Raw genomic sequence first — 18,112 nt, 5'->3', positions numbered from 1 at the left:
TTTGAAGGTGAAATACTCCGAAATTACCACCTTTTTTAAGGGTCTGAGCTGTGGTGCAGTGGGCTAAAGGCGTACCAGTTATGCCAGTTGCTGTAAGGCTTCTGTGCTGGCTAGGGTTCGAATCTCCTGGTGGGAAAGTGTTCTAAGGTTGTATAATCTCTCTTGCGTGTTTAGGCAAGTTGTGCATTAAGCATAGACACAGAGTTCTCCCATATCAACAGGAATTTGATGAAAGAACATGAGTAGGCTCTCACTATGCTCTCGTTGCCCTTGGGAGATGGTGATCTTTAGAGGTGAAATACTCCGAAGTTACCATCTCTTTTATGGGTCTGAGCTGTGGTGCAGTGGGTTAAAGGCATACCAGTTATGCCAGATGCTGTAAGGCTTCTGTGCTGGCTAGGATTCGAATCTCGTGGTGGGAAAGTGTTCTAAGGTTGTATAATCTCTCTTGCGTGTTTAGGCAAGTTGTGCATTAAGCATAGACACAGAGTTCTCCCATATTAACAGGAATTTGATGAAAGAACGTGAGTAGCCCCTCACTATTCTCTCGTTGCCCTTCGGAGATGGTGATCTTTGGAGGTGAAATACACCGAAGTTACCATCTCTTTTAAGGGTCTGAGCTGTGGTGCAGTGGGTTAAAGACGTACCAGTTATGCCAGTTGCTGTAAGGCTTCTGTGCTGGCAAGGGTTCGAATCTCCTGGTGGGAAAGTGTTCTAAGGTTGTATAATCTCTCTTGCGTATTTAGGCAAGTTGTGCATTAAGCATAGACACAAGAGTTCTCCCATATTAACAGGAATTTGATGAAAGAACGTGATTAGCCTCTCACTATGCTCTAGTTGCCCTTGGGAGATGGTGATCTTTGAACGTGAAATACTCCGAAGTTACCATCTATTTTAAGGGTTAGAGCTGTGGTGCAGTGGGCTAAAGGCGTACCAGTTATGCCAGTTGCTGTAAGGCTTCTGTGCTGGCTAGGGTTCAAATCTCCTGGTGGGAAAGTGTTCTAGTGTTGTATAATCTCTCTTGCACGTTTAGGCAAGTTTTGCATTAAGCATAGACACAGAGTTCTCCCATATTAACAGGAATTTGATGAAAGAACGTGATTAGCCCCTCACTATGCTCTAGTTGCCCTTGGGAGATGGTGATCTTTGAAGGTGAAATACTCTGAAAGTTACCACCTTTTTTAAGGGTCTGAGCTGTGGTGCAGTGGGCTAAAGGCGTACCAGTTATGCCAGTTGCTGTAAGGCTTCTGTGCTGGCTAGGGTTCGAATCTCCTGGTGGGAAAGTGTTCTAAGGTTGTATAATCTCTCTCGTGTGTTTAGGCAAGTTGTGCATTAAGCATAGACACAGAGTTCTCCCATATCAACAGGAATTTGATGAAAGAACAGTGAGTAGCTCTCACTATGCTCTCGTTGCCCTTGGGAGATGGTGATCTTTAGAGGTGAAATACTCCGAAGTTACCATCTCTTTTAATGGGTCTGAGCTGTGGTGCAGTGGGTTAAAGGCATACCAGTTATGCCAGATGCTGTAAGGCTTCTGTGCTGGCTAGGGTTCGAATCTCCTGGTGGGAAAGTGTTCTAAGGTTGTATAATCTCTCTTGCGTGTTTAGGCAAGTTGTGCATTAAGCATAGACATAGAGTTCTCCCATATTAACAGGAATTTGATGAAAGAATGTGACTAGCCCCTCACTATGCTCTAGTTGCCCTTGGGAGGTGGTGATCTCTGGAGGTGAAATACTCCGAAGTTACCATCTCTTTTAAGGGTCTGAGCTGTGGTGCAGTGGGTTAAAGGCATACCAGTTATGCCAGTTGCTGTAAGGCTTCTGTGCTGGCTAGGGTTCGAATCTCCTGGTGGGAAAGTGTTCTAATGTTGTACAATCTCTCTTGCATGTTTAGGCAAGTTGTGCATTAAGCATAGACACAGAGTTCACCCATATTAACAGGAATTTGATGAAAGAACGTGATTAGCCAATCACTATGCTCTAGTTGCCCTTGGGAGATGGTGATCTTTGAAGGTGAAATACTCCGAAGTTACCATCTCTTTTAAAGGTCTGAGCTGTGGTGCAGTGGGCTAATGGCATACCAGTTATGCCAGTTGCTGTAAGGCTTCTGTGCTAGCTAGGGTTCGAATCTCCTGGTGGGAAAGTGTTCTAAGGTTGTATAATCTCTCTTGCCTGTTTAGGCAAGTTGTGCATTAAGCATAGACACAGAGTTCTCCCATATTAACAGGAATTTGATGAAAGAACGTGAGTAGCCCTCACTATGCTCTCGTTGCCCTTGGGAGATGGTGATCTTTGGAGGTGAAATACTCCGAAGTTACCATCTCTTTTAAGGGTCTGAGCTGTGGTGCAGTAGGATAAAGGCGTACCAGTTTGCCAGTTGCTGTAAGGCTTCTGTGCTGGCTAGAGTTCGAATCTCCTGGTGGGAAAGTGTTCTAAGGTTGTATAATCTCTCTTGCGTATTTAGGCAAGTTGTGCATTAAGCATAGACACAAGAGTTCTCCCATATTAACAGGAATTTGATGAAAGAACATGATTAGCCTCTCTCTATGCTCTAGTTGCCCTTTGGGAGATGGTGATCTTTGAAGGTGAAATACTCCGAAGTTACCATCTATTTTAAGGGTTTGAGCTGTGGTGCAGTGGGCTAAAGGCGTACCAGTTATGCCAGTTGCTGTAAGGCTTCTGTGCTGGCTAGGGTTCGAATCTCCTGGTGGGAAAGTGTTCTAGTGTTGTATAATCTCTCTTGCGTGTTTAGGAAAGTTGTGCATTAAGCATAGACACAGAGTTCTCCCATATTAACAGGAATTTGATGAAAGAACGTGAGTAGCCCCTCACTATTCTCTCTTTGCCCTTGGGAGATGGTGATCTTTGGAGGTGAAATACTCCGAAGTTACCATCTCTTTTAAGGGTCTGAGCTGTGGTGCAGTGGGTTAAAGACGTACCAGTTATGCCAGTTGCTGTAAGGCTTCTGTGCTGGCAAGGGTTCGAATCTCCTGGTGGGAAAGTGTTCTAAGGTTGTATAATCTCTCTTGCGTATTTAGGCAAGTTGTGCATTAAGCATAGACACAAGAGTTCTCCCATATTAACAGGAATTTGATGAAAGAACGTGATTAGCCTCTCACTGTGCTCTAGTTGCCCTTGGGAGATGGTGATCTTTGAACGTTAAATACTCCGAAGTTACCATCTATTTTAAGGGTTAGAGCTGTGGTGCAGTGGGCTAAAGGCGTACCAGTTATGCCAGTTGCTGTAAGGCTTCTGTGCTGGCTAGGGTTAAATCTCCTGGTGGGAAAGTGTTCTAATGTTGTATAATCTCTCTTGCACGTTTAGGCAAGTTTTGCATTAAGCATAGACACAGAGTTCTCCCATATTAACAGGAATTTGATGAAAGAACGTGATTAGCCCCTCACTATGCTCTAGTTGCCCTTGGGAGATAGTGATCTTTGAAGGTGAAATACTCCTGAAATTACCACCTTTTTAAGGGTCTGAGCTGTGGTGCAGTGGGCTAAAAGCGTACCAGTTATGCCAGTTGCTGTAAGGCTTCTGTGCTGGCTAGGGTTCGAATCTCCTGGTGGGAAAGTGTTCTAAGGTTGTATAATCTCTCTCGTGTTTAGGCAAGTTGTGCATTAAGCATAGACACAGAGTTCTCCCATATCAACAGGAATTTGATGAAAGAACATGAGTAGGCTCTCACTATGCTCTCGTTGCCCTTGGGAGATGGTGATCTTTAGAGGTGAAATACTCCGAAGTTACCATCTCTTTTATGGGTCTGAGCTGTGGTGCAGTGGGTTAAAGGCATACCAGTTATGCCAGATGCTGTAAGGCTTCTGTGCTGGCTAGGGTTCGAATCTCCTGGTGGGAAAGTGTTCTAAGGTTGTATAATCTCTCTTGCGTGTTTAGGCAAGTTGTGCATTAAGCATAGACATAGAGTTCTCCCATATTAACAGGAATTTGATGAAAGAATGTGACTAGCCCCTCACTATGCTCTAGTTGCCCTTGGGAGGTGGTGATCTCTGGAGGTGAAATACTCCGAAGTTACCATCTCTTTTAAGGGTCTGAGCTGTGGTGCAGTGGGTTAAAGGCATACCAGTTATGCCAGTTGCTGTAAGGCTTCTGTGCTGGCTAGGGTTCGAATCTCCTGGTGGGAAAGTGTTCTAATGTTGTACAATCTCTCTTGCATGTTTAGGCAAGTTGTGCATTAAGCATAGACACAGAGTTCACCCATATTAACAGGAATTTGATGAAAGAACGTGATTAGCCAATCACTATGCTCTAGTTGCCCTTGGGAGATGGTGATCTTTGAAGGTGAAATACTCCGAAGTTACCATCTCTTTTAAAGGTCTGAGCTGTGGTGCAGTGGGCTAATGGCATACCAGTTATGCCAGTTGCTGTAAGGCTTCTGTGCTAGCTAGGGTTCGAATCTCCTGGTGGGAAAGTGTTCTAAGGTTGTATAATCTCTCTTGCCTGTTTAGGCAAGTTGTGCATTAAGCATAGACACAGAGTTCTCCCATATTAACAGGAATTTGATGAAAGAACGTGAGTAGCCCCTCACTATGCTCTCGTTGCCCTTGGGAGATGGTGATCTTTGGAGGTGAAATACTCCGAAGTTACCATCTCTTTTAAGGGTCTGAGCTGTGGTGCAGTAGGATAAAGGCGTACCAGTTTGCCAGTTGCTGTAAGGCTTCTGTGCTGGCTAGAGTTCGAATCTCCTGGTGGGAAAGTGTTCTAAGGTTGTATAATCTCTCTTGCGTATTTAGGCAAGTTGTGCATTAAGCATAGACACAAGAGTTCTCCCATATTAACAGGAATTTGATGAAAGAACATGATTAGCCTCTCTCTATGCTCTAGTTGCCTTTGGGAGATGGTGATCTTTGAAGGTGAAATACTCCGAAGTTACCATCTATTTTAAGGGTTTGAGCTGTGGTGCAGTGGGCTAAAGGCGTACCAGTTATGCCAGTTGCTGTAAGGCTTCTGTGCTGGCTAGGGTTCAAATCTCCTGGTGGGAAAGTGTTCTAGTGTTGTATAATCTCTCTTGCGTGTTTAGGAAAGTTGTGCATTAAGCATAGACACAGAGTTCTCCCATATTAACAGGAATTTGATGAAAGAACGTGAGTAGCCCCTCACTATTCTCTCTTTGCCCTTGGGAGATGGTGATCTTTGGAGGTGAAATACTCCGAAGTTACCATCTCTTTTAAGGGTCTGAGCTGTGGTGCAGTGGGTTAAAGACGTACCAGTTATGCCAGTTGCTGTAAGGCTTCTGTGCTGGCAAGGGTTCGAATCTCCTGGTGGGAAAGTGTTCTAAGGTTGTATAATCTCTCTTGCGTATTTAGGCAAGTTGTGCATTAAGCATAGACACAAGAGTTCTCCCATATTAACAGGAATTTGATGAAAGAACGTGATTAGCCTCTCACTGTGCTCTAGTTGCCCTTGGGAGATGGTGATCTTTGAACGTTAAATACTCCGAAGTTACCATCTATTTTAAGGGTTAGAGCTGTGGTGCAGTGGGCTAAAGGCGTACCAGTTATGCCAGTTGCTGTAAGGCTTCTGTGCTGGCTAGGGTTAAATCTCCTGGTGGGAAAGTGTTCTAGTGTTGTATAATCTCTCTTGCACGTTTAGGCAAGTTTTGCATTAAGCATAGACACAGAGTTCTCCCATATTAACAGGAATTTGATGAAAGAACGTGATTAGCCCCTCACTATGCTCTAGTTGCCCTTGGGAGATAGTGATCTTTGAAGGTGAAATACTCTGAAATTACCACCTTTTTTAAGGGTCTGAGCTGTGGTGCAGTGGGCTAAAAGCGTACCAGTTATGCCAGTTGCTGTAAGGCTTCTGTGCTGGCTAGGGTTCGAATCTCCTGGTGGGAAAGTGTTCTAAGGTTGTATAATCTCTCTCGTGTGTTTAGGCAAGTTGTGCATTAAGCATAGACACAGAGTTCTCCCATATCAACAGGAATTTGATGAAAGAACGTGATTAGCCTCTCACTGTGCTCTAGTTGCCCTTGGGAGATGGTGATCTTTGAACGTTAAATACTCCGAAGTTACCATCTATTTTAAGGGTTAGAGCTGTGGTGCAGTGGGCTAAAGGCGTACCAGTTATGCCAGTTGCTGTAAGGCTTCTGTGCTGGCTAGGGTTAGAATCTCCTGGTGGGAAAGTGTTCTAGTGTTGTATAATCTCTCTTGCACGTTTAGGCAAGTTTTGCATTAAGCATAGACACAGAGTTCTCCCATATTAACAGGAATTTGATGAAAGAACGTGATTAGCCCCTCACTATGCTCTAGTTGCCCTTGGGAGATAGTGATCTTTGAAGGTGAAATACTCTGAAATTACCACCTTTTTAAGGGTCTGAGCTGTGGTGCAGTGGGCTAAAAGCGTACCAGTTATGCCAGTTGCTGTAAGGCTTCTGTGCTGGCTAGGGTTCGAATCTCCTGGTGGGAAAGTGTTCTAAGGTTGTATAATCTCTCTCGTGTGTTTAGGCAAGTTGTGCATTAAGCATAGACACAGAGTTCTCCCATATCAACAGGAATTTGATGAAAGAACATGAGTAGGCTCTCACTATGCTCTCGTTGCCCTTGGGAGATGGTGATCTTTAGAGGTGAAATACTCCGAAGTTACCATCTCTTTTAATGGGTCTGAGCTGTGGTGCAGTGGGTTAAAGGCATACCAGTTATGCCAGATGCTGTAAGGCTTCTGTGCTGGCTAGGGTTCGAATCTCCTGGTGGGAAAGTGTTCTAAGGTTGTATAATCTCTCTTGCGTGTTTAGGCAAGTTGTGCATTAAGCATAGACATAGAGTTCTCCCATATTAACAGGAATTTGATGAAAGAATGTGACTAGCCCCTCACTATGCTCTAGTTGCCCTTGGGAGGTGGTGATCTCTGGAGGTGAAATACTCCGAAGTTACCATCTCTTTTAAGGGTCTGAGCTGTGGTGCAGTGGGTTAAAGGCATACCAGTTATGCCAGTTGCTGTAAGGCTTCTGTGCTGGCTAGGGTTCGAATCTCCTGGTGGGAAAGTGTTCTAATGTTGTACAATCTCTCTTGCATGTTTAGGCAAGTTGTGCATTAAGCATAGACACAGAGTTCACCCATATTAACAGGAATTTGATGAAAGAACGTGATTAGCCAATCACTATGCTCTAGTTGCCCTTGGGAGATGGTGATCTTTGAAGGTGAAATACTCCGAAGTTACCATCTCTTTTAAAGGTCTGAGCTGTGGTGCAGTGGGCTAATGGCATACCAGTTATGCCAGTTGCTGTAAGGCTTCTGTGCTAGCTAGGGTTCGAATCTCCTGGTGGGAAAGTGTTCTAAGGTTGTATAATCTCTCTTGCCTGTTTAGGCAAGTTGTGCATTAAGCATAGACACAGAGTTCTCCCATATTAACAGGAATTTGATGAAAGAACGTGAGTAGCCCCTCACTATGCTCTCGTTGCCCTTGGGAGATGGTGATCTTTGGAGGTGAAATACTCCGAAGTTACCATCTCTTTTAAGGGTCTGAGCTGTGGTGCAGTAGGATAAAGGCGTACCAGTTTGCCAGTTGCTGTAAGGCTTCTGTGCTGGCTAGAGTTCGAATCTCCTGGTGGGAAAGTGTTCTAAGGTTGTATAATCTCTCTTGCGTATTTAGGCAAGTTGTGCATTAAGCATAGACACAAGAGTTCTCCCATATTAACAAGAATTTGATGAAAGAACATGATTAGCCTCTCTCTATGCTCTAGTTGCCTTTGGGAGATGGTGATCTTTGAAGGTGAAATACTCCGAAGTTACCATCTATTTTAAGGGTTTGAGCTGTGGTGCAGTGGGCTAAAGGCGTACCAGTTATGCCAGTTGCTGTAAGGCTTCTGTGCTGGCTAGGGTTAAATCTCCTGGTGGGAAAGTGTTCTAGTGTTGTATAATCTCTCTTGCACGTTTAGGCAAGTTTTGCATTAAGCATAGACACAGAGTTCTCCCATATTAACAGGAATTTGATGAAAGAACGTGATTAGCCCCTCACTATGCTCTAGTTGCCCTTGGGAGATAGTGATCTTTGAAGGTGAAATACTCTGAAATTACCACCTTTTTTAAGGGTCTGAGCTGTGGTGCAGTGGGCTAAAAGCGTACCAGTTATGCCAGTTGCTGTAAGGCTTCTGTGCTGGCTAGGGTTCGAATCTCCTGGTGGGAAAGTGTTCTAAGGTTGTATAATCTCTCTCGTGTGTTTAGGCAAGTTGTGCATTAAGCATAGACACAGAGTTCTCCCATATCAACAGGAATTTGATGAAAGAACATGAGTAGGCTCTCACTATGCTCTCGTTGCCCTTGGGAGATGGTGATCTTTAGAGGTGAAATACTCCGAAGTTACCATCTCTTTTATGGGTCTGAGCTGTGGTGCAGTGGGTTAAAGGCATACCAGTTATGCCAGATGCTGTAAGGCTTCTGTGCTGGCTAGGGTTCGAATCTCCTGGTGGGAAAGTGTTCTAAGGTTGTATAATCTCTCTTGCGTGTTTAGGCAAGTTGTGCATTAAGCATAGACATAGAGTTCTCCCATATTAACAGGAATTTGATGAAAGAATGTGACTAGCCCCTCACTATGCTCTAGTTGCCCTTGGGAGGTGGTGATCTCTGGAGGTGAAATACTCCGAAGTTACCATCTCTTTTAAGGGTCTGAGCTGTGGTGCAGTGGGTTAAAGGCATACCAGTTATGCCAGTTGCTGTAAGGCTTCTGTGCTGGCTAGGGTTCGAATCTCCTGGTGGGAAAGTGTTCTAATGTTGTACAATCTCTCTTGCATGTTTAGGCAAGTTGTGCATTAAGCATAGACACAGAGTTCACCCATATTAACAGGAATTTGATGAAAGAACGTGATTAGCCAATCACTATGCTCTAGTTGCCCTTGGGAGATGGTGATCTTTGAAGGTGAAATACTCCGAAGTTACCATCTCTTTTAAAGGTCTGAGCTGTGGTGCAGTGGGCTAATGGCATACCAGTTATGCCAGTTGCTGTAAGGCTTCTGTGCTAGCTAGGGTTCGAATCTCCTGGTGGGAAAGTGTTCTAAGGTTGTATAATCTCTCTTGCCTGTTTAGGCAAGTTGTGCATTAAGCATAGACACAGAGTTCTCCCATATTAACAGGAATTTGATGAAAGAACGTGAGTAGCCCCTCACTATGCTCTCGTTGCCCTTGGGAGATGGTGATCTTTGGAGGTGAAATACTCCGAAGTTACCATCTCTTTTAAGGGTCTGAGCTGTGGTGCAGTAGGATAAAGGCGTACCAGTTTGCCAGTTGCTGTAAGGCTTCTGTGCTGGCTAGAGTTCGAATCTCCTGGTGGGAAAGTGTTCTAAGGTTGTATAATCTCTCTTGCGTATTTAGGCAAGTTGTGCATTAAGCATAGACACAAGAGTTCTCCCATATTAACAAGAATTTGATGAAAGAACATGATTAGCCTCTCTCTATGCTCTAGTTGCCTTTGGGAGATGGTGATCTTTGAAGGTGAAATACTCCGAAGTTACCATCTATTTTAAGGGTTTGAGCTGTGGTGCAGTGGGCTAAAGGCGTACCAGTTATGCCAGTTGCTGTAAGGCTTCTGTGCTGGCTAGGGTTCAAATCTCCTGGTGGGAAAGTGTTCTAGTGTTGTATAATCTCTCTTGCGTGTTTAGGCAAGTTGTGCATTAAGCATAGACACAGAGTTCTCCCATATTAACAGGAATTTGATGAAAGAACGTGAGTAGCCCCTCACTATTCTCTCGTTGCCCTTGGGAGATGGTGATCTTTGGAGGTGAAATACTCCGAAGTTACCATCTCTTTTAAGGGTCTGAGCTGTGGTGCAGTGGGTTAAAGACGTACCAGTTATGCCAGTTGCTGTAAGGCTTCTGTGCTGGCAAGGGTTCGAATCTCCTGGTGGGAAAGTGTTCTAAGGTTGTATAATCTCTCTTGCGTATTTAGGCAAGTTGTGCATTAAGCATAGACACAAGAGTTCTCCCATATTAACAGGAATTTGATGAAAGAACGTGATTAGCCTCTCACTATGCTCTAGTTGCCCTTGGGAGATGGTGATCTTTGAAGGTGATATACTCCGAAGTTACCATCTATTTTAAGGGTTTGAGCTGTGGTGCAGTGGGCTAAAGGCGTACCAGTTATGCCAGTTGCTGTAAGGCTTCTGTGCTGGCTAGGTTTCAAATCTCCTGGTGGGAAAGTGTTCTAGTGTTGTATAATCTCTCTTGCACGTTTAGGCAAGTTTTGCATTAAGCATAGACACAGAGTTCTCCCATATTAACAGGAATTTGATGAAAGAACGTGATTAGCCCCTCACTATGCTCTATTTGCCCTTGGGAGATGGTGATCTTTGAAGGTGAAATACTCCGAAATTACCACCTTTTTTAAGGGTCTGAGCTGTGGTGCAGTGGGCTAAAGGCGTACCAGTTACTGTAAGGCTTATGTGCTGGCTAGGGTTCGAATCTCCTGGTGGGAAAGTGTTCTAAGGTTGTATAATCTCTCTCGTGTGTTTAGGCAAGTTGTGCATTAAGCATAGACACAGAGTTCTCCCATATCAACAGGAATTTGATGAAAGAATGTGACTAGCCCCTCACTATGCTCTAGTTGCCCTTGGGAGGTGGTGATCTCTGGAGGTGAAATACTCCGAAGTTACCATCTCTTTTAAGGGTCTGAGCTGTGGTGCAGTGGGTTAAAGGCATACCAGTTATGCCAGTTGCTGTAAGGCTTCTGTGCTGGCTAGGGTTCGAATCTCCTGTTGGGAAAGTGTTCTAATGTTGTACAATCTCTCTTGCATGTTTAGGCAAGTTGTGCATTAAGCATAGACACAGAGTTCACCCATATTAACAGGAATTTGATGAAAGAACGTGATTAGCCAATCACTATGCTCTAGTTGCCCTTGGGAGATGGTGATCTTTGAAGGTGAAATACTCCGAAGTTACCATCTCTTTTAAAGGTCTGAGCTGAGGTGCAGTGGGCTAATGGCATACCAGTTATGCCAGTTGCTGTAAGGCTTCTGTGCTGGCTAGGGTTCGAATCTCCTGGTGGGAAAATGTTCTAAGGTTGTATAATCTCTCTTGCCTGTTTAGGCAAGTTGTGCATTAAGCATAGACACAGAGTTCTCCCATATTAACAGGAATTTGATGAAAGAACGTGAGTAGCCCCTCACTATGCTCTCGTTGCCCTTGGGAGATGGTGATCTTTGGAGGTGAAATACTCCGAAGTTACCATCTCTTTTAAGGGTCTGAGCTGTGGTGCAGTAGGATAAAGGCGTACCAGTTTGCCAGTTGCTGTAAGGCTTCTGTGCTGGCTAGAGTTCGAATCTCCTGGTGGGAAAGTGTTCTAAGGTTGTATAATCTCTCTTGCGTGTTTAGGCAAGTTGTGCATTAAGCATAGACACAGAGTTCTCCCATATTAACAGGAATTTGATGAAAGAACGTGAGTAGCCCCTCACTATTCTCTCGTTGCCCTTGTGAGATGGTGATCTTCGGAGGTGAAATACTCCGAAGTTACCATCTCTTTTAAGGGTCTGAGCTGTGGTACAGTGGGTTAAAGACATACCAGTTATGCCAGTTGCTGTAAGGCTTCTGTGCTGGCAAGGGTTCGAATCTCCTGGTGGGAAAGTGTTCTAAGGTTGTATAATCTCTCTTGCGTATTTAGGCAAGTTGTACATTAAGCATAGACACAAGAGTTCTCCCATATTAACAGGAATTTGATGAAAGAACGTGATTAGCATCTCACTATGCTCTAGTTGCCCTTGGGAGATGGTGATCTTTGAAGGTGAAATACTCCGAAGTTACCATCTCTTTTATGGGTCTGAGCTGTAGTACAGTGAGCTAAAGGCGTACCAGTTATGCCAGTTGCTGTAAGGCTTCTGTGCTGGCTAGGGTTCGAATCTCCTGGTGGGAAAGTGTTCTAATGTTGTACAATCTCTCTTGCATGTTTAGGCAAGTTGTGCATTAAGCATAGAAACAGAGTTCTCCCATATTAACAGGAATTTGATGAAAGAACGTGAGTGCCCCTCACTATGCTCTCGTAGCCCTTGGGAGATGGTGATCTTTGGAAGTGAAATACTCTGAAGTTACCATCTCTTTTAAGGGTCTGAGCTGTGGTGCAGTGGGTTTAAGACGTACCAGTTATGCCAGTTACTGTAAGGCTTCTGTGCTGGCAAGGGTTCGAATCTCCTGGTGGGAAAGTGTTCTAATGTTGTACAATCTCTCTTGCATGTTTAGGCAAGTTGTGCATTAAGCATAGACACAGAGTTCTCCCATATTAACAGGAATTTGATGAAAGAACGTGATTAGCCAATCACTATGCTCTAGTTGCCCTTGGGAGATGGTGATCTTTGAAGGTGAAATACTCCGAAATTACCACCTTTTTTAAGGGTCTGAGCTGTGGTGCAGCGGGCTAAAGGCGTACCAGTTATGCCAGTTGCTGTAAGGCTTCTGTGCTGGCTAGGGTTCGAATCTCCTGGTGGGAAAGTGTTCTAAGGTTGTATAATCTCTCTCGTGTGTTTAGGCAAGTTGTGCATTAAGCATAGACACAGAGTTCTCCCATATCAACAGGAATTTGATGAAAGAACATGAGTAGGCTCTCACTATGCTCTCGTTGCCCTTGGGAGATGGTGATCTTTAGAGGTGAAATACTCCGAAGTTACCATCTCTTTTAAGGGTCTGAGCTGTGGTGCAGTGGGTTAAAGGCATACCAGTTATGCCAGTTGCTGTAAGGCTTCTGTGCTGGCTAGGGTTCGAATCTCCTGGTGGGAAAGTGTTCTAATGTTGTACAATCTCTCTTGCATGTTTAGGCAAGTTGTGCATTAAGCATAGACACAGAGTTCACCCATATTAACAGGAATTTGATGAAAGAACGTGATTAGCCAATCACTATGCTCTAGTTGCCCTTGGGAGATGGTGATCTTTGAAGGTGAAATACTCCGAAGTTACCATCTCTTTTAAAGGTCTGAGCTGTGGTGCAGTGGGCTAATGGCATACCAGTTATGCCAGTTGCTGTAAGGCTTCTGTGCTAGCTAGGGTTCGAATCTCCTGGTGGGAAAGTGTTCTAAGGTTGTATAATCTCTCTTGCCTGTTTAGGCAAGTTGTGCATTAAGCATAGACACAGAGTTCTCCCATATTAACAGGAATTTGATGAAAGAACGTGAGTAGCCCCTCACTATTCTCTCGTTGCCCTTGGGAGATGGTGATCTTTGGAGGTGAAATACTCCGAAGTTACCATCTCTTTTAAGGGTCTGAGCTGTGGTGCAGTGGGTTAAAGACGTACCAGTTATGCCAGTTGCTGTAAGGCTTCTGTGCTGGCAAGGGTTCGAATCTCCTGGTGGGAAAGTGTTCTAAGGTTGTATAATCTCTCTTGCGTATTTAGGCAAGTTGTGCATTAAGCATAGACACAAGAGTTCTCCCATATTAACAGGAATTTGATGAAAGAACGTGATTAGCCTCTCACTATGCTCTAGTTGCCCTTGGGAGATGGTAATCTTTGAACGTGAAATACTCCGAAGTTACCATCTATTTTAAGGGTTTGAGCTGTGGTGCAGTGGGCTAAAGGCGTACCAGTTATGCCAGTTGCTGTAAGGCTTCTGTGCTGGCTAGGATTCAAATCTCCTGGTGGGAAAGTGTTCTAGTGTTGTATAATCTCTCTTGCACGTTTAGGCAAGTTTTGCATTAAGCATAGACACAGAGTTCTCCCATATTAACAGGAATTTGATGAAAGAACGTGATTAGCCCCTCACTATGCTCTAGTTGCCCTTGGGAGATGGTGATCTTTGAAGGTGAAATACTCCGAAATTACCACCTTTTTTAAGGGTCTGAGCTGTGGTGCAGCGGGCTAAAGGCGTACCAGTTATGCCAGTTGCTGTAAGGCTTCTGTGCTGGCTAGGGTTCGAATCTCCTGGTGGGAAAGTGTTCTAAGGTTGTATAATCTCTCTCGTGTGTTTAGGCAAGTTGTGCATTAAGCATAGACACAGAGTTCTCCCATATCAACAGGAATTTGATGAAAGAACATGAGTAGGCTCTCACTATGCTCTCGTTGCCCTTGGGAGATGGTGATCTTTAGAGGTGAAATACTCCGAAGTTACCATCTCTTTTAAGGGTCTGAGCTGTGGTGCAGTGGGTTAAAGGCATACCAGTTATGCCAGTTGCTGTAAGGCTTCTGTGCTGGCTAGGGTTCGAATCTCCTGGTGGGAAAGTGTTCTAATGTTGTACAATCTCTCTTGCATGTTTAGGCAAGTTGTGCATTAAGCATAGACACAGAGTTCACCCATATTAACAGGAATTTGATGAAAGAACGTGATTAGCCAATCACTATGCTCTAGTTGCCCTTGGGAGATGGTGATCTTTGAAGGTGAAATACTCCGAAGTTACCATCTCTTTTAAAGGTCTGAGCTGTGGTGCAGTGGGCTAATGGCATACCAGTTATGCCAGTTGCTGTAAGGCTTCTGTGCTAGCTAGGGTTCGAATCTCCTGGTGGGAAAGTGTTCTAAGGTTGTATAATCTCTCTTGCCTGTTTAGGCAAGTTGTGCATTAAGCATAGACACAGAGTTCTCCCATATTAACAGGAATTTGATGAAAGAACGTGAGTAGCCCCTCACTATGCTCTCGTTGCCCTTGGGAGATGGTGATCTTTGGAGGTGAAATACTCCGAAGTTACCATCTCTTTTAAGGGTCTGAGCTGTGGTGCAGTAGGATAAAGGCGTACCAGTTTGCCAGTTGCTGTAAGGCTTCTGTGCTGGCTAGAGTTCGAATCTCCTGGTGGGAAAGTGTTCTAAGGTTGTATAATCTCTCTTGCGTATTTAGGCAAGTTGTGCATTAAGCATAGACACAAGAGTTCTCCCATATTAACAGGAATTTGATGAAAGAACATGATTAGCCTCTCACTATGCTCTAGTTGCCCTTGGGAGATGGTGATCTTAGAAGGTGAAATACTCCGAAGTTACCATCTATTTTAAGGGTTTGAGCTGTGGTGCAGTGGGCTAAAGGCGTACCAGTTATGCCAGTTGCTGTAAGGCTTCTGTGCTGGCTAGGGTTCAAATCTCCTGGTGGGAAAGTGTTCTAGTGTTGTATAATCTCTCTTGCGTGTTTAGGCAAGTTGTGCATTAAGCATAGACACAGAGTTCTCCCATATTAACAGGAATTTGATGAAAGAACGTGATTAGCCCCTCACTATGCTCTAGTTGCCCTTGGGAGATGGTGATCTTTGAAGGTGAAATACTCCGAAATTACCACCTTTTTTAAGGGTCTGAGCTGTGGTGCAGTGGGCTAAAGGCGTACCAGTTATGCCAGTTGCTGTAAGGCTTCTGTGCTGGCTAGGGTTCGAATCTCCTGGTGGGAAAGTGTTCTAAGGTTGTATAATCTCTCTCGTGTGTTTAGGCAAGTTGTGCATTAAGCATAGACACAGAGTTGTCCCATATCAACAGGAATTTGATGAAAGAATGTGACTAGCCCCTCACTATGCTCTAGTTGCCCTTGGGAGGTGGTGATCTCTGGAGGTGAAATACTCCGAAGTTACCATCTCTTTTAAGGGTCTGAGCTGTGGTGCAGTGGGTTAAAGGCATACCAGTTATGCCAGTTGCTGTAAGGCTTCTGTGCTGGCTAGGGTTCGAATCTCCTGTTGGGAAAGTGTTCTAATGTTGTACAATCTCTCTTGCATGTTTAGGCAAGTTGTGCATTAAGCATAGACACAGAGTTCACCCATATTAACAGGAATTTGATGAAAGAACGTGATTAGCCAATCACTATGCTCTAGTTGCCCTTGGGAGATGGTGATCTTTGAAGGTGAAATACTCCGAAGTTACCATCTCTTTTAAAGGTCTGAGCTGAGGTGCAGTGGGCTAATGGCATACCAGTTATGCCAGTTGCTGTATAGCTTCTGTGCTGGCTAGGGTTCGAATCTCCTGGTGGGAAAGTGTTCTAAGGTTGTATAATCTCTCTTGCCTGTTTAGGCAAGTTGTGCATTAAGCATAGACACAGAGTTCTCCCATATTAACAGGAATTTGATGAAAGAACGTGAGTAGCCCCTCACTATGCTCTCGTTGCCCTTGGGAGATGGTGATCTTTGGAGGTGAAATACTCCGAAGTTACCATCTCTTTTAAGGGTCTGAGCTGTGGTGCAGTAGGATAAAGGCGTACCAGTTTGCCAGTTGCTGTAAGGCTTCTGTGCTGGCTAGAGTTCGAATCTCCTGGTGGGAAAGTGTTCTAAGGTTGTATAATCTCTCTTGCGTATTTAGGCAAGTTGTGCATTAAGCATAGACACAAGAGTTCTCCCATATTAACAGGAATTTGATGAAAGAACATGATTAGCCTCTCACTATGCTCTAGTTGCCCTTGGGAGATGGTGATCTTTGAAGGTGAAATACTCCGAAGTTACCATCTATTTTAAGGGTTTGAGCTGTGGTGCAGTGGGCTAAAGGCGTACCAGTTATGCCAGTTGCTGTAAGGCTTCTGTGCTGGCTAGGGTTCAAATCTCCTGGTGGGAAAGTGTTCTAGTGTTGTATAATCTCTCTTGCGTGTTTAGGCAAGTTGTGCATTAAGCATAGACACAGAGTTCTCCCATATTAACAGGAATTTGATGAAAGAACGTGATTAGCCCCTCACTATGCTCTAGTTGCCCTTGGGAGATGGTGATCTTTGAAGGTGAAATACTCCGAAATTACCACCTTTTTTAAGGGTCTGAGCAGTGGTGCAGTGGGCTAAAGGCGTACCAGTTATGCCAGTTGCTGTAAGGCTTCTGTGCTGGCTAGGGTTCGAATCTCCTGGTGGGAAAGTGTTCTAAGGTTGTATAATCTCTCTCGTGTGTTTAGGCAAGTTGTGCATTAAGCATAGACACAGAGTTCTCCCATATCAACAGGAATTTGATGAAAGAATGTGACTAGCCCCTCACTATGCTCTAGTTGCCCTTGGGAGGTGGTGATCTCTGGAGGTGAAATACTCCGAAGTTACCATCTCTTTTAAGGGTCTGAGCTGTGGTGCAGTGGGTTAAAGGCATACCAGTTATGCCAGTTGCTGTAAGGCTTCTGTGCTGGCTAGGGTTCGAATCTCCTGTTGGGAAAGTGTTCTAATGTTGTACAATCTCTCTTGCATGTTTAGACAAGTTGTGCATTAAGCATAGACACAGAGTTCACCCATATTAACAGGAATTTGATGAAAGAACGTGATTAGCCAATCACTATGCTCTAGTTGCCCTTGGGAGATGGTGATCTTTGAAGGTGAAATACTCCGAAGTTACCATCTCTTTTAAAGGTCTGAGCTGAGGTGCAGTGGGCTAATGGCATACCAGTTATGCCAGTTGCTGTATAGCTTCTGTGCTGGCTAGGGTTCGAATCTCCTGGTGGGAAAGTGTTCTAAGGTTGTATAATCTCTCTTGCCTGTTTAGGCAAGTTGTGCATTAAGCATAGACACAGAGTTCTCCCATATTAACAGGAATTTGATGAAAGAACGTGAGTAGCCCCTCACTATGCTCTCGTTGCCCTTGGGAGATGGTGATCTTTGGAGGTGAAATACTCCGAAGTTACCATCTCTTTTAAGGGTCTGAGCTGTGGTGCAGTAGGATAAAGGCGTACCAGTTTGCCAGTTGCTGTAAGGCTTCTGTGCTGGCTAGGGTTCCAATCTCCTGGTGGGAAAGTGTTCTAAGGTTGTATAATCTCTCTCGTGTGTTTAGGCAAGTTGTGCATTAAGCATAGACACAGAGTTCTCCCATATCAACAGGAATTTGATGAAAGAACATGAGTAGGCTCTCACTATGCTCTCGTTGCCCTTGGGAGATGGTGATCTTGTGAGGTGAAATACTCCGAAGTTACCATCTCTTTTAAGGGTCTGAGCTGTGGTGCAGTGGGTTAAAGGCATACCAGTTATGCCAGATGCTGTAAGGCTTCTGTGCTGGCTAGGGTTCGAATCTCCTGGTGGGAAAGTGTTCTAAGGTTGTATAATCTCTCTTGCGTGTTTAGGCAAGTTGTGCATTAAGCATAGACATAGAGTTCTGCCATATTAACAGGAATTTGATGAAAGAATGTGACTAGCCCCTCACTATGCTCTAGTTGCCCTTGGGAGGTGGTGATCTCTGGAGGTGAAATACTCCGAAGTTACCATCTCTTTTAAGGGTCTGAGCTGTGGTGCAGTGGGTTAAAGGCATACCAGTTATGCCAGTTGCTGTAAGGCTTCT

The sequence above is a fragment of the Procambarus clarkii genome, chromosome 71, assembly GCF_040958095.1.
Source record: "Procambarus clarkii isolate CNS0578487 chromosome 71, FALCON_Pclarkii_2.0, whole genome shotgun sequence".
NCBI classification, from domain to species: Eukaryota; Metazoa; Arthropoda; class Malacostraca; order Decapoda; family Cambaridae; genus Procambarus; species Procambarus clarkii.
This window is presented reverse-complemented; position numbering follows the sequence as displayed.